Consider the following 16,292-nt stretch of genomic DNA (forward strand, 5'->3'; position numbering starts at 1 on the left):
TCCTCTAGCTTTTTAGGAATAGAGGCTTCACGCTCTAGTTTCTCTTCTCTAGCTTTTATGAGAGCATTTGTAATATGATGCGTGAAAGCCAAATTTATAGCACTAGCATTAGGACTTTTAGCAAGTTTTTGCAAGAACTTTATAACTTCAGAGATGTGGCAATCATCAAAATTCAAACCATTATAATCTAAAGCAATGGGATCATCATCCCCAATGTTGGAAAAAATTTCATGACTTTATCACAGGCAGTTTCAGCAGTTTTAGCAGTTTCAGGCATTTTTTCGCGCTTTGCATTAGAAGTGGAAACATTGCTAACACCAATTCTTTTATTAGTATTAGTAGGAGGTGCAGCAACATGTGTAGCATTAGCGTTACTAGTGGTGGTAATAGTCCAAACTTTAGCTACATTCTTCTCTTTAGCTAGTTTTTCATTTTCTTCTCTATCCCACCTAGCACGCAGTTCAGCCATTAATCTTATATTCTCATTAATTCTAACTTGAATGGCATTTGCTGTAGTAACAATTTTATTATGATGATTCTCATTAGGCAAAACTTTTGATTTCAAAAGATCAACATCAGCAGCAAGACTATCGACTTTAGAAGCAAGTATATCAATTTTCCCAAGCTTTTCTTCAACAGATTTGTTAAAAGCAGTTTGTGTACTAATAAATTCTTTAAGCATGGCTTCAAGTCCAGGGGGTGAATTCCTATTATTGTTGTAAGAATTCCCATAAGAATTACCATAGCCGTTGCCATTATTATAAGGATATGGCCTATAGTTGTTACTAGAATTGTTCCGGTAAGCATTGTTGTTGAAATTACTATTTTTAATGAAGTTTACATCAACATGTTCTTCTTGTGCAACCAATGAAGCTAATGGAACATTATTAGGATCAATATTAGTCCTATCATTCACAAGCATAGACATAATAGCATCAATCTTATCACTCAAGAAAGAGGTTTCTTCGACAGAATTTACCTTCTTACCTTGTGGAGCTCTTTCCGTGTGCCATTCAGAGTAGTTGATCATCATATTATCAAGAAGCTTTGTTGCTTCACCAAGAGTGATGGACATAAAGGTACCTCCAGCAGCTGAATCCAATAAATTCCATGAAGAAAAATTTAGTCCTGCATAGAAGGTTTGGATGATCATCCAAGTAGTCAGTCCATGGGTTGGGCAATTTTTAACCAAAGATTTCATTCTTTCCCAAGCTTGAGCAACATGTTCAGTATCTAATTGTTTAAAATTCATTATGCTACTCCTCAAAGATATAATTTTAGCAGGGGGATAATATCTACCAATAAAAGCATCCTTGCATTTAGTCCATGAATCAATACTATTCTTAGGCAGAGATAGCAACCAATCTTTAGCTCTTCCTCTTAATGAGAAAGGGAACAATTTTAGTTTAATAATATCACCATCTACATCTTTATATTTTTGCATTTCACATAGTTCAACAAAATTATTAAGATGGGCAGCGGCATCATCAGAACTAACACGGAAAATTGCTCTCGCATAACAAGATTCAGTAAAGCATGTTTAATTTCAAAGAATTCTGCTGTAGTAGCAGGTGGAGCAATAGGTGTGCATAAGAAATCATTATTATTTGTGGTTATGAAGTCACACAACTTAGTATTTTCAGCGTTGGCTATTTTAGCAACAGTAAATAAAGCAAACTAGATAAAGTAAATGCAAGTAAACTAATTTTTTTGTGTTTTTGATATAGCAAACAAGATAGCAAGTAAAGTAAAACTAGCAACTAATTTTTTTGTATTTTGATTTAGTGCAGCAAACAAAGTAGTAAATAAAACTAAGCAAGACAAAAACAAAGTAAAGATATTGAGAAGTGGAGACTCCCCTTGCAGCGTGTCTTGATCTCCCGACAACGGCGCCGGAAATTTAGCTTGATGACGCGTAAAGCACACGCTCGTTGGGAACCCCAAGTGGAAGGTGTGATGCGTACAGCAGCAAGTTTCCCTCAGTAAGAAACCAAGGTTTATCGAACCAGTAGGAGTCAAGAAGCACGTTGAAGGTTGATGGCGGCGAGATGTAGTGCGGCGCAACACCAGGGATTCCGGCGCCAACGCGGAACCTGCACAACACAACCAAAGTACTTTGCCCCAACGAAACAGTGAGGTTGTCAATCTCACCGGCTTGCTGTAACAAAGGATTAACCGTATTGTGTGGAAGATGATTGTTTGCAGAAAACAGTAGAACAAGTATTGCAAGAGATTGTATTTCGGTATAGAGAATTGGACCGGGGTCCACAGTTCACTAGAGGTGTCTCTCCCATAAGACAAACAGCATGTTGGGTGAACAAATTACAGTTGGGCAATTGACAAATAAAGAGAGCATGACCATGCACATACATATCATGATGAGTATAGTGAGATTTAATTGGGCATTACGACAAAGTACATAGACCGCCATCCAACTGCATCTATGCCTAAAAAGTCCACCTTCAGGTTATCATCCGAACCCTCCGGTATTAAGTTGCTAACAACGGACAATTGAATTAAGTATTGCGCGTAATGTAACTAGTGACTACATCCTTGAACATAGCACTAATGTTTTATCCCTAGTGGCAACAAAGACATCCATAACCTTAGAGGTTCTTGTCACCCCTCCAGATTCACGGAGACATGAACCCACTATCGAGCATAAATACTCCCTCTTGGAGTTACTAGCATCAACTTGGCCAGAGCATCTACTAATAACGGAGAGCATGCAAGATCATAAACAACACATAGATATAACTTTGATAATCAACATAACAAGTATTCTCTATTCATCGGATCCCAACAAACGCAACATATAGAATTACAGATAGATGATCTTGATCATGTTAGGCAGCTCACAAGATCCGACAATGATAGCACAATGGGGAGAAGACAACCATCTAGCTACTGCTATGGAACCATAGTCCAGGGGTAGACTACTCACACATCACACCGGAGGCGACCATGGCGGCGTAGAGTCCTCCGGGAGATGATTCCCCTCTCCGGCAGGGTGCCGGAGGCGATCTCTGGATCCCAGAGATGGGATCGGCGTTGGCGGCGTCTCTGGAAGGTTTTCCGTATCGTGGCTCTCGGTACTGGGGGTTTCGTCACGGAGGCTATTTGTAGGCGGAAGGGCAGGTCAAGAGGCGGCACGGGGGCCCCACACCACAGGGCTGCGCGGCCAAGGGGGGGCCGCGCCGCCCTAGGGTGTGGCCCCCTCGTGGCCCCTCTTCGTCTCTCCTTCGGACTTCTGGAAGCTTCGTGGAAAAATAGGCCCCTGGGCTTTGATTTCGTCCAATTCCGAGAATATTTCCTTACTCGGATTTCTGAAACCAAAAACAGCAACTGGCACTTCGGCATCTTGTTAATAGGTTAGTTCCAGAAAATGCACGAATATGACATAAAGTGTGCATAAAACATGTAGATAACATCAATAATGTGGCATGGAACATAAGAAATTATCGATACGTCGGAGACGTATCAAACATCTTCTTCCTCCTCTCCTCTTTTTTATTTTTCCTTCACATCTCCAGTCTTGGAATACAAGGCGCGCGTCCAACATCTCCTCGCTCCAAATACGTCTTTTAGAACTTTCTCTAGTAGCTTAGCGCAGAAAACCAGCCGGTCCTTGACATCCCCCTTCACCTGCAAAGAACTCCAACAGTTAATGTATAGTGGTAAATCTTGAAAATCACTGCACAAGGTCCATTAGGCCATTTTTTTCAAAACAGGCTGAGTTCCTTGTCTTCCAAATAATCCATATTACAGTAGCAATCCCCACAGCAAGCATTTCCTTTTTTTCCCAAAACCTTTTAACCAAATTCAAATGCATTGGTCAGCAGATTCAAATTGGAAATTTAAACCAAAAGTACAGTTAACCACATTCCAAATGTATCTAGCTAGGGGGCAATGAAAAAGAGGTGTGTAATAGTCTCATTGCATCCACAGAAAAGACATTGTCTCTCACACTTTCCTCCCCTATGTATAAGAACATCTCTTGTTAGAATGCTCCCTTTAAGCACTAACCACAAGAAGGTTTTTATTCTGAGAGGTATCTTGACTTCCCACATAAATTTGTAAGGGGCCATGCCATTGAATTGCATTACTAAGTAAACAGATTTAACTGAGAAAGAGCCTGAATTTGTAACTTCCATATAACCTACCAGGTTCATCTTTCAGAGCTACACCTTCTAGCATTCTTTCCAATGCATCCCATTGCTCTCTAAGCACTCCCACTATTGCTCTCCTAAATCGAGCCCATTGACCCCCTTATCAAAAACATCTTGAAATGTTACATTCTTGTTCATGAAAATAGAGAAAAGCGTAGGGAAAATCTTGGATAGGCAAGATGTACCTATCCACTGATCTTCCCAGAAACTTGTCCTCCTCCCATCACCAACCTGCACTCGGCAACATTTTCAAGAAAAGATGTTTAATCTCCATTAACCCTTGCCAGAAATGGGAGTCCCCATTTTTTGCCACAACCTGGCAGAGGTTTTGTTTTTGGAGATATTTCTTTGTTGTATTCCATTCTCATTAAATAATTTCCACAACCATTTAGATAGTAAAGAAATATTCATTGTTTCCAGATCTAGAATCTCTAAACCCCCTTGATCCTTTGGCATACATATTTTTTGCCAATCCACCAAGTGGTATTTTTTCTTGTCTTCACTTTCATCCCAAAGGATACCATTTCTAATTCTTTCCATTTTCTCTTTCAAACCCTATGGTATTCTATAAAAGGAGAGCATGTATAAGGGAACACTAGTTAGTGAAGAGTTAATCAGAGTAACTCTTCCTCCCATCATCAATATCTTTCCTTGCCATGGTCCCAATTTATTCCTCATCTTTCCTTCAGTGGGGATCCCAGTCTAAAATTTTCAATCTTTTCTTGTTGATGGGCACACTTAAATATTTCATAGGTAGTAACCCATATTTACAAGTGAAGATTATTTCAAAACTACTTTCTCTCTCTGAAGCCTCCACTAAACAACATATATCACTCTTATGGAAATTTATTTTCAGTCCTGACATTTGTTCAAACAAACATAAGATGACTTTCAGGTTCCTAGCCTATTCTAGATCATCCTCAAGAAGGAGGATGGTGTCATCTTCCTAGCCTATTCTAGATCATCCTCAAGAAGTAGGATGGTGTCATCTGCATATTATAGAATTGACACTCATCTTTCTATTATATTTGTAGCTAGCCCAGTTAACAAGCCAGTATTTTGTGCCCTCTTTATAAAAACTTCCAATACATCAACATCAAGATCAAAGAGAAGAGGGGAAAGGGCATCCCCTGCCTCAAGCCTTGATGTGTTGAGAAATATGAACCAATTTCTCCATTAAAATTAATCCCACCTTGCCGTTAGTTACTATTTTCATAACCAAATCTATCCATTGGGTTGGAAATCCTTTCACCTGGATAGATTGATAAGAGAAAGGCCATTTGACTCTATCAAAAGCTTTCTCAAAATCAATCTTGAAGAGGACCCTGACTTCCTTTTTTTGTGCACATCATTTAATACCTCATGTAAAACACTCACCCCTTCCATTATATATCTACCCTTAATGAAAGTTGTTTGATTTAACATGATGATTTTCCAAATCACTTGGATAAGTCTGTTAACCAAAAAATGTTATGATTTTAAAGACACATTCAAGAGACAAATAGGCATGTATTTTTGGATTCTAACTACATCATTCCCTTTTGGCACTAAAGTTATCACTCCATAATTCAATATATCAATGTCTAGTTCCCCTTTTTGGAAATCTGTCAACAAACCAAAAAGGTCATGTTTAGCTAGTTCCCAGCTTTTTTGGTAGAATTCCGCATTAAACTCATCTGGACCGGCCGCTTTATTTGATGCCATTTCGAACACAACAAATTTTAGTTCCTCCAAGATAAAATCTTTTTTCAATAGTTCACAATCTTCATCACTGAGTCTTCCTATTCCAACATCATTAAAGTATATATTAGTAACATCTGGTTTTCCAAAGAGGGTTTTATAGAAGTCAATAATGTATCTCTTGAGATTTTCCCGACCTTCTATTATTCTCTCATCTTGATTCAAACTAATAATCAAAGTTTTTCTCCTCCTCATCCCATTTGCTTTTGAGTGATAATATCTAGTGTTATTATCCCCCTCGAGCAATTCTTTTTCTTTTGCTCTTTGTATCTATTTAATTCCCTCTTCTTCAATAATTTCCCTCAGCTGGTCCTGAATTGCATGTTTGGTAGCTCTATCTTCCCGTGTAAGGCCATAGAGTTCCCCTTTCTTATCAATTTCATCCAACTGATGAGCAAGATTCCTCCCCATCTTCCTATATTTCCCTTCTATATTTTGTTCCAACTTTCCTCGGATATTGATACCATAACAGAGTAAAATAAAAGTCTACTAAATAAATTTTGGCACAAGAAAACCTCACCATTTTTGCTCTAGTCAGACTTGTCAATGGCCAAGGGTTTTCATTAAAAAAGCTAACGGTTTGCCATGATCACCATGCCCCTGAACTGAACTTACAAACAAAATGACTAATGCAATTCTCATTGAAGAATCACATACTATCGAAGTTAGGAAATGTACATCTCCATCGATGATGAATAAATCAAAGAGAAGAGGTATATTAGCATGTTGCTTGCAATATCAGTGGAGTGGATCTTTGTGATGATATCATCCACACAGATATAAATCAACACATTCAATTTACACATAGAATTGTATGCTCGTTGTGTAGTCATTACTATCCTTGTCTAACATTACTGGTTGTCCATATTTTTGAATATTAAACAATCAACATTGAATTAATAAAAGAACCAACTGCCAACATATTCATCACCTTGAACTAAACTTACATAAAAATGACAAATACAATTCTCACTGAAGAATCACAGACTACCAGAGTTAGGAGATGTACACCTGCGTCGATGATGAATAAATCAAAGAGAAGAGGTAGTAACATGAGGCTTGCAATATCAGTGGAGTGGATCTTTGTGATGATAACATCCACTCAATAGAAATCAACACATTCATATTTCCACAACTTTTTTTGTATCCTCGTAGTTCAATCACCACTAGCATCATATAACATTACTGATTGTCCATTTTTTAACATTTAACAGACAACACTGAATTACTAAAAGAACCAGATATGCAAGTCTTCATCATAACATTTACTTCATGTCTAGCTTAGGAGTTCAAGTTTAGAACTATTGACTATCCACCGCATTATAACCGTCGACAAATATTATTACTAATCCTATAAGCCAAAGTCTTATAGCCATGTCAACGTCTTCATGTTGTTACCGTCTACTTTCTCGTGATGATCCAGGGGAAAACCTAGACCCGGGTATTTCGGATCGGACGATAGCGACACTTCGGGAGCCACTCTCCCTCTTAGGGGCATCATTTTTTTGGAGCAATTGTTGGATGGTGGAGGCAAGTGTTAAGCTTCATGCACTATCCACTAGAACCAAAAGTCCGAACTGATGGAAAGAGCTAGGCAATCTACTTATACACTTCATCACCCCCTCTCACGTGTGACGGGAAGACGAGAAGACAACGTGTCGAGAGGCAAAGAGGCAGCGGGAGGCCGGACGCGGCAGGAGGCTGCGAGAAGGGGGGAGAAGAAATAATTTTTAGAATAAATTGTGAAAGCCAGGATTTGAACTCGAGACCTAGGGCTCTGATACCATGTTAAGCTTCATGCACTAGCCACTTGAACCAAAAGTCCGAACTTATGGAAAGGGCTAGGAAATCTACTTATACACTTCAACACCCCCTCTCACGTGTGACGGGGAGACGAGAAGACAAGTCAACACATGTAGAGAGGCAAAGAGGCAGCGGGAGGCCGGGCGCGGCAGGAGGTTGCGGATAATTTATTCAGCCATGATTTGAACTCGAGACCTGGGGCTCTGATACCATGTTAAGCTTCATGCACTAGCCACTTGAACCAAAAGTCCGAACTGATGGAAATGGCTAGGCAATCTAGTTATACACTTCAACAGTAAGAAGGTGGAGTGGTGTACATCTACTTCATCAACGATGATGAGTCTTAGCGGCATGGCGCAACAGGGTCTCGATGTTGGACACGATTTGATGGACTCACGTTTTGCCTAGATGGTCTCTTGGGGTATGCGATATTCCCGTTAATTTCCTAGTTGATGGGTTTATTTTGCGTTTCAGGGCATAAGGCCATGCTGATATGGTCTTCACCAATTGTCGGGTTCGTAGGTGTTGTGTGGTGGCTTCAAGGTTTGATGTATGCTCTTTGTCATTCCTTTATATAATGAATTAAATTAATAAAAAAGATCGTATGCATCTTTTCGATGCATAGGCCGAGGGTCTCATCCTCTGTTTCGAACAAAAAACTAAAGAGATATGCAGGAAAAAAGATTAATTTATAATATCTAGTTCCTAATTTAATCCTAGAAGTGAAGGCCAAAAGCTACTAAGACATTCCTGAATTTTATTTATGTTCTCAGTTCTTGGAGAAAATTTAGAACCCCATTTTTCATATTCAAACTCATCGGCTAATTTTTCATACAATCTGCAACAAGTATAGATTAATATGCAGCCACAAAAAAACCAACATAAGTATGTTTTTTTTGCGGCGGCTCGTAGGGATTTATTCAATTATCGATTCGTGCACTATCAGCCTGAATACTGATTGTGGGGAAGTTGGGTACAGAGCTCATCCAACAATCAGACTCGACCACCTGGCTAGCTAACTTGGCACAGAGGTGAGCCGATGTATTGGCTGAACGGTTTACATGCTAAATAGCAAAAGAATTAAAATCTAGAACTAGCCCTTCAATGTCAAGTAGAATATGCGCCGCAAAACTGCACGCGAGTTTCAAAGGTTTACCACCTCTAAGCAATCAGCTTCGAAAATCACTCGCGGAAAATCCCTTAGCTTGGAAAAGATCACCCTTCCCTTAGAGCCATTGCTTCAGCAATTAACAGATCTATCACTCCAGGAAAATGGTTTACTCCAAGAAGCGATGAAGCCTTCAGAAGAACGTGCAGTCCCCAGCCCCACCCTTCATCGCATCGAGAGAGATTCCTGCATCAATGTTGATCTTAATCCGGCCGATATCAGGCGGCCGCCAGCCATGTCCCAACAAGAGATTCACATACCTCTGGGGGATTTCGAGGATGGCCAAAGCATCTCTCGTCATCCGCATAGATTGCACTAGATCAATACTTCCTTTATCATGGAAAATATTATTCCGTGAAGTTCAGATAGCCCACATGACTGTTACTATCTTCGAGCATTGCTCCTCAGTGAACATGGGATCACAAATGATGTCATGTGACCAACTTGCAGGATGAAGTTCCGATAATCTGAGTTGAAGCATACTCCTTGCCTTCGTCCAGAACCGCTTTGCATGCGTGCATTGAATCAAAGCATGCATCATATCTTCGTCTGCCGATATACATACTTTGCATCTTGCCAAAGGAGTTATGTGCCGGTGATGTAGTGTACCTTCTACAGGTAGAATTCCACGATCGCCACCAAAATGCCCTCACCTTTGGAACAACTTGCAGTTTCCACAAACGACTCCACAGCTGTGTATTATAGTTTGAAGATTTCGTCACCGCTGCTAGAGAACTCGGCTCGTTGTGCGTCACTAGAGATCGGTACGCTGTTTTAATAGTGTATATGCCGTTTCTTTCAAGCCCCCAAGCCCAGAAATCATCACCACCTCCCCGACGAAGTGGTATATTCAGTATCACGTCCGCTTCTGGTGCAATAAAGTTCTTACGTATAATCTCGACCTTCCACGCCCGATTCTCCTTGTCTATTAGGTCACAAACACAATGTAGCTCTTCTTCACCAGTATGAACTGATGGTGTCATAGAGATATTACCAGGGATCCATTTAGCTGTCCAAATTGAAACTGAGTCTCCGTCCCCTATTCTCTTCAGGAGGCCCACAACCAAAGCTTCTCTGCCGGCAACAATGGCTCTCCACGTAGCAAAAGATCTGTTAGGAACTGTTGCATGCATACAATCAGTTGTTGGAAAGTATTTTGATTTCAAAACCCGGGCGGACAGAGACTCTGGATGTGTCATTAATCTCCATCCATGTTTGCCTAGTAATGGAAGTTAAAAACCTGTAAGTCATTGAAGCCTATTCCTCCCTTGCACTTCGGTGATGCTAACTCTTCCCACGCTATCCAATGCATAGATCGGCGATTAATCGGACAACTCCACTAGTACCTCGCCATATAAGACATTAGCTGCTTATAGACATTCTTGGTGAGTAAAAAACAACACATACTAAATGTTGGGATAGACTGAATAACTGACTTCAGAAAAACCTCCCTTCCAGCACATGAAACCATTCTCTCTAATCCTCCCTGGATTTTGCTATGAATTCTCTCACCCAAGTGGCTAAAGGTGCCACTCGCGATTCGGCCCACTGCCATCGGGAGACCGAGATACCGTTCGCTAAATGCCTCTACTGGGATGCTCATTAAATCCTTCAGTTCATGGCGATAAGTTCGATGAGTGTTTGGGCTGAACCTGAGAATTGATCTTTTGGAAGCATGGCAGATAATGTGGGAGTGTAACTCCGAATACCGTATTATGTGTTGAAATATTGTGCCCACTTTTAGTGGCCCATACTAGATTTCATATTTCTCTATAAATCTCAAAGCCCACATAGTGGCAGCCTTGTGAGTTTGAGCCCAAGTTGGTGGCAGCTCACTAGGGAGTGGCAAGAGGTGGGAGGTTTAGTCCCACATGGAAAGTTGGGAGGAAGTTAGACCACCTTATAAGGTGGGTTGTTCCACCACTAGTAAGCGAGTAAGAATAGGAGTGCTACACGCGTGCGCTCCTCCTCCTCGCTCGCTCGTCTCGTCTCGTCTCGACACGTCACGACGCGCGCCGCGCTTGTGGTGAGTGGATTGAGCCTCGAGCCGAGACTTTCCTTACTTTTTGCAGCTCAGGAAAACGAATAGAGTCCTAGACGGACACGTCGCTGTTAGTCGGTTCGGGTCGCTCTCGGACCGTGGGCTATCTGTAACCGACTCAAAACGTGCATGCGACGTGGCCTGCCCGGCTACCGCAGAAACACATCTAATACACGAGTTAGGGTTTCCACCTCTCTGTGCTTGCGCTGCCATCGTAGCCCACTCCATCCCGCGCGCCGATGTGCATCGGCGAACGGGAGAGCAGGTCTCCGGAACCGCTCGTCCTTGCGATCCTGTACGGGAGAGGGCGAATTAGGTTTTTGGGAAGCGCTCTGCGCGACTGCTCAAGCTCTTCATCACGGGTCGCCTTCCGTCCAAGTCGGGCGGTGCTGCCTACCGTCGTCTTCAATGCCGTCTACTTCGACCCGTCGTCCCTGTCATCAACAACGTTACTGCTGCGACATCGTCTGCTACACCTTCACCGCCACCTCCACTAGATCGGTACGTGCGACATATCTCGATCTGTTTAGTGATGGATGTTGTACTGTTTGCTCTGCTACTGTTCATGTTGATCACTGCATCTAGTATGTTCGAGTTTCACATGTTAGTAGTTACTGTCGTCATGCTTAATATTCTGGAATTAATCATAGAAATTGTGTCTAATTATCCAACAATCCAAAAACCTAATTGTAGGCAATTTCCTGAGTTAACAATGGTTGGTTTTGCTGATGCACTAAGGCCGGACAAGTTTACCGGTGTGCACTTTAAGAGGTGGCAGGTTAAGGCCACGCTCTGGCTTACTCATCTGAAAGTGTTCGAAGTTAGTGATGGTTTACCTGAAGGAACTATATCTGACCAAGATCAGAACAAGTTCAAGGAAAACAATACTCTCTTCGTCGGATGCGTTCTGAGTATTCTTGCTTGATCGTACGTGTGATGTGTACATGCACATAACAGATGGTAAAGAGCTCTGGGATGCACTGAATGCTAAATTCGGTGCAACCGATGCAGGCAGTGAACTGTACATCATGGAGAGCTTCCATGACATCAGGATGGTAAACAACCGTTCTGTAGTCGAACAAGCTCATGAGATACAGTGCATTGCGAAAGAGCTTGAACTCCTTAAGTGTGTCTTACCTGACAAGTTTGTGGCTGGATGCATCATCGCTAAGTTGCCCCCTTCATGGAGGAACTTTGCCACAACTCTCAAACACAAGAGACATGAGATATCAGTTGAAAATCTGATAGCGTCTCTTGATGTTGAGGAGAAAGCTCGGGCTAAGTATAATATTGAGAAAGGAGAGGGTCAGTCTAGCGCCAACATGGTGCATAAGAAACCCTACAACAAGAATAAAGGGAATAACAAGTCCTCCTTCAATAAGTCTATGAAGACTACAACCTTCAAGAAGAAAAAGATGATAAACAAAGCAGATCTGAGCTGCTTTACCTATGGAGATGCTGGCCACTTTTCTAAGGACTATTCAGAGAGGGCAGATCGCAAGAAAAAGGCAAGGCAAGTCAACACGGTGACTGCTAGCAATGCTGATGGGTACGGTAATCTCTTTACTGTTCTTTCGGTATTTCAATCTCCATGTTGGTGGATTGATACAGGTGCTAATGTTCATGTGTGTGCTGACATATCCATGTTCACTTCTTACCAGGTTTCCCGAGATTCTTCTGTCTTGATGGGGAATGGGTCACATGCTTCTGTTCGTGGTGTTGGCACGGTAGATCCGAAGTTCACTTCGGGGAAGATCGTGCAGCTCAGGAACGTGCAGCATGTCCCTACTATGAACAAGAATCTCGTTAGCGGCTCCCTTCTATGTAGAGATGGGTTTAAGGTTGTTTTAGAGTCGAATAAAGTAGTTGTTTCCAAGTTTGGACAATTTATTGGTAAAGGCTATGAATGCGGAGGCTTGTTTCGCTTTTCGCTTTCTGATTTCAGTAATAAGTCTGTGAACCATATTTGTGGCAATGTTAGTGATCATTCCAGTGTTTGGCATTCTCGTTTATGTCACATTAATTTTGCTTTAATGTCTCGGCTATCCACTTTGAGTTTAATTCCGAATTTCACCATTGCCAAAGGTTCTAAGTGCCATAGTTGTGTGCAATCAAAGCAACCTCGGAAGCCTCACAAGGCGGCCGAGGAGAGAAACTTGGCACCTCTAGAACTCATACATTCTGATCTATGCGAGATGAATGGTGTGTTGACAAAAGGTGGAAAGAGATATTTCATAACATTGATTGATGATGCGACTAGATTTTGCTATGTTTATTTGTTGCGAACTAAAGATGAAGCTTTAGACTACTTTAAAATTTATAAGGCCGAAGTTGAGAATCAACTAGAGAGAAAGATCAAGCGTCTTAGGTCAGATCGTGGTGGTGAATATTTTGCTAAAATCTTTGATGAATTCTGTGAGGAACATGGAATTATTCATGAGAGGACGCCTCCCTATTCGCCCCAATCAAACGGGGTTGCCGAGAGGAAAAACCGCACGCTGACTGACTTGGTGAATTCCATGTTAGCCACTGCTGGTTTATCAAATGCATGGTGGGGGGAGGCTTTGTTGACTTCATGTCATGTCCTGAATAGAGTTCCTAACAAGAATAAAGATAAAACCCCTTACGAGGAGTGGGCTGGGAGAAAACCATCACTTTCATATTTGCGCACATGGGGATGTTTGGCGAAAGTCAATATTCCAATTACTAAGAAGCGCAAACTCGGACCAAAGACATTGGATTGTATCTTTCTAGGTTATGCTCCGCGGAGTGTAGGCTATAGATTTTTAGTAGTTCAATCCGAGGTACCTGATATGCATGTTGATACTATTATGGAATCTCGTGATGCAACATTTTTTGAGAATATGTTTCCTATGAAAGATATACATAGCATTGCTAGAATTTCTACTGAGATAATTCCTGAGTCTAGTCCATCTAATGAGTATTTTGAACAATCACATGAGAATGTTACTGAGAAGGATGACACTGAAGCTCCTAAACGGAGCAAGAGACGGAGGATTGAAAAATCCTTTGGTGATGATTTCAATGTGTACCTTGTGGATGATACTCCCACGTCCATTGCAGAGGCATACACATCTCCAGATGCAGATGAATGGAAAGAAGCTGCCCATAATGAGATGGACTCGATTCTTTCTAATGGAACTTGGGAGCTATCAGAACGACCCCATGGATGCAAGCCTGTGGGCTGCAAATGGGTGTTCAAGAAGAAGCTAAAACCTGATGGTACTATTGAGAAGTATAAGGTGCGGCTTGTAGCTAAAGGCTACACACAGAGAGAAGGCGAAGATTACTTCGACACCTATTCACCTATCGCTAGACTTACCACCATTTGGTACTACTGTCCATGGTTGCCTCCTATGGTCTTATCGTTCATCAAATGGACGTAAAGACAGCTTTCCTTAATGGAGAGTTGGAAGAGGAAATCTATATGGATCAGCCTGATGGGTTTGTAGTAAAAGGTGAAGAAAGTAAGGTGTGCAAGTTCCTGAAATCTTTATATGGCCTGAAACAAGCACCTAAGCAATGGCATGAGAAGTTTGACAGAACTTTAACTTCTGTAGGCTTTGTTGTCAATGAGGCTGACAAGTGCTTTACTATCGCCATGGTGGGGGCGAAGGTGTTATACCGTGTTTGTATGTGGATGATATTCTGATATTTGGTACAAATATGAAAGTAATACACGAGGTCAAGTCTTTCTTGTCAAAGTGCTTTGATATGAAAGACCTGGGAGAAGCTGATGTGATTCTGAACATCAAGCTTATGAAGAACGAGAGTGGGATTACTCTAAAGCAATCCCATTATGTTGAGAAGATCTTGAGCCGGTTCGGCTATATTGATAGCAAGTCTTCTCCAACACCTTATGATCCCAGTGTGACATTGCGGAAGAACCGGAGGATTGCCGTAGATCAATTGAGATATTCTCAGATCGTTGGCTCACTCATGTACTTAGCGAGCGCGACTAGACCAGACATCTCTTTTGCTGTTAGCAAGTTGAGCAGGTTCATGTCAAACCCGGGTACTGATCATTGGCATGCACTTGATAGGGTCATGCGCTACCTATGTGGTACAATGAGTTATGGGATTCACTATTCAGGGCACCCAGCTGTGCTTGAAGGATATAGTGATTCAAATTGGATCTCTGATGTAGCTGATCTCTACGCCACTAGTGGGTATGTATTCACCTTTGGAGGTGGCGCAGTGTCATGGAGATCTTGCAAGCAAACCATATTGACGAGGTCAACTATGGAAGCAGAACTTACTGCTTTGGACACAACCACTGTTGAATCAGAATGGTTGCGTGAGCTCTTGATGGACTTGCCTGTGGTTGAAAAACAGTACCGGCAATTCTTTTGAACTGTGACAATCAAACTGTAATTGTCAACGTGAACAATTCTAAGGATAGCGCGAAGTCATCAAGACACGTCAAGAGACGTTTGAAGTCTGTCAGGAAATTGCGAAACTCCGGAGTAATAACTGTTACATATATTCAAACAGACAAAAAACCTGACAGATCCCTTTACAAAGGGACTATCATGTAATGTGATAGAAAGTGCATCGAGGGAGATGGGTTTGAGACCCGTTGATGTTACACCATAGTGGTAACCCAACCTTTGTGATCGGAGATCCCGTGAATTAGGACCTTGGAAGAACAAACTAGTGGTTTAATTGAGGAGAGTATTATGTAACCCTTTCTATGTGAAGATGCACAACTCTTAATTGTTGTAAGACAGGTTGGCAACAAACCTTAATGTGTTTATGTTGGCTATTATAGCAAAGATGCTATCCTACAGAGCATTCTTGAAATAACACACCTATGTGAGTCCGATTGTTAAACGTCGCAATCTATGAGATTTGTGTGATCTCTAGTAAACTCATGAAGAGACCACGAAGTATGACGCATATGCTTCACCCGCGGGGTAGGCTACTGGCATCCATGTACTGGTCATGACTTTGAGTGAAACCCTGTTCACGCAAAACTTGCAATTCAAGGCTCAGTCCATTGTTCAAGTGTGAATGGATGTAGCTTAAGGTTCTAGGCGGAAGTTCAACTTAACAGTCTCCGCTGAAACAATGGTATATAAACAAGCAGTGAGTATTGGTAAATCTCTAAATGGGGATTTGAGATCTGGTGGGGGATTGTTGAAATATTGTGCCCACTTTTAGTGGCCCATACTAGATTTCATATTTCTCTATAAATCTCAAAGCCCACATAGTGGCAACCTTGTGAGTTTAAGCCCAAGTTGGTGGCAGCTCACTAGGGAGTGGCAAGAGGTGGGAAGTTTAGTCCCACATGGAAAGTTGGGAGGAAGTTAGACCACCTTATAAGGTGGGTTGTTCCACCACTAGTAAG

Source organism: Lolium perenne, chromosome 4, assembly GCF_019359855.2.
Source record: "Lolium perenne isolate Kyuss_39 chromosome 4, Kyuss_2.0, whole genome shotgun sequence".
Lineage (NCBI taxonomy): Eukaryota > Viridiplantae > Streptophyta > Magnoliopsida > Poales > Poaceae > Lolium > Lolium perenne.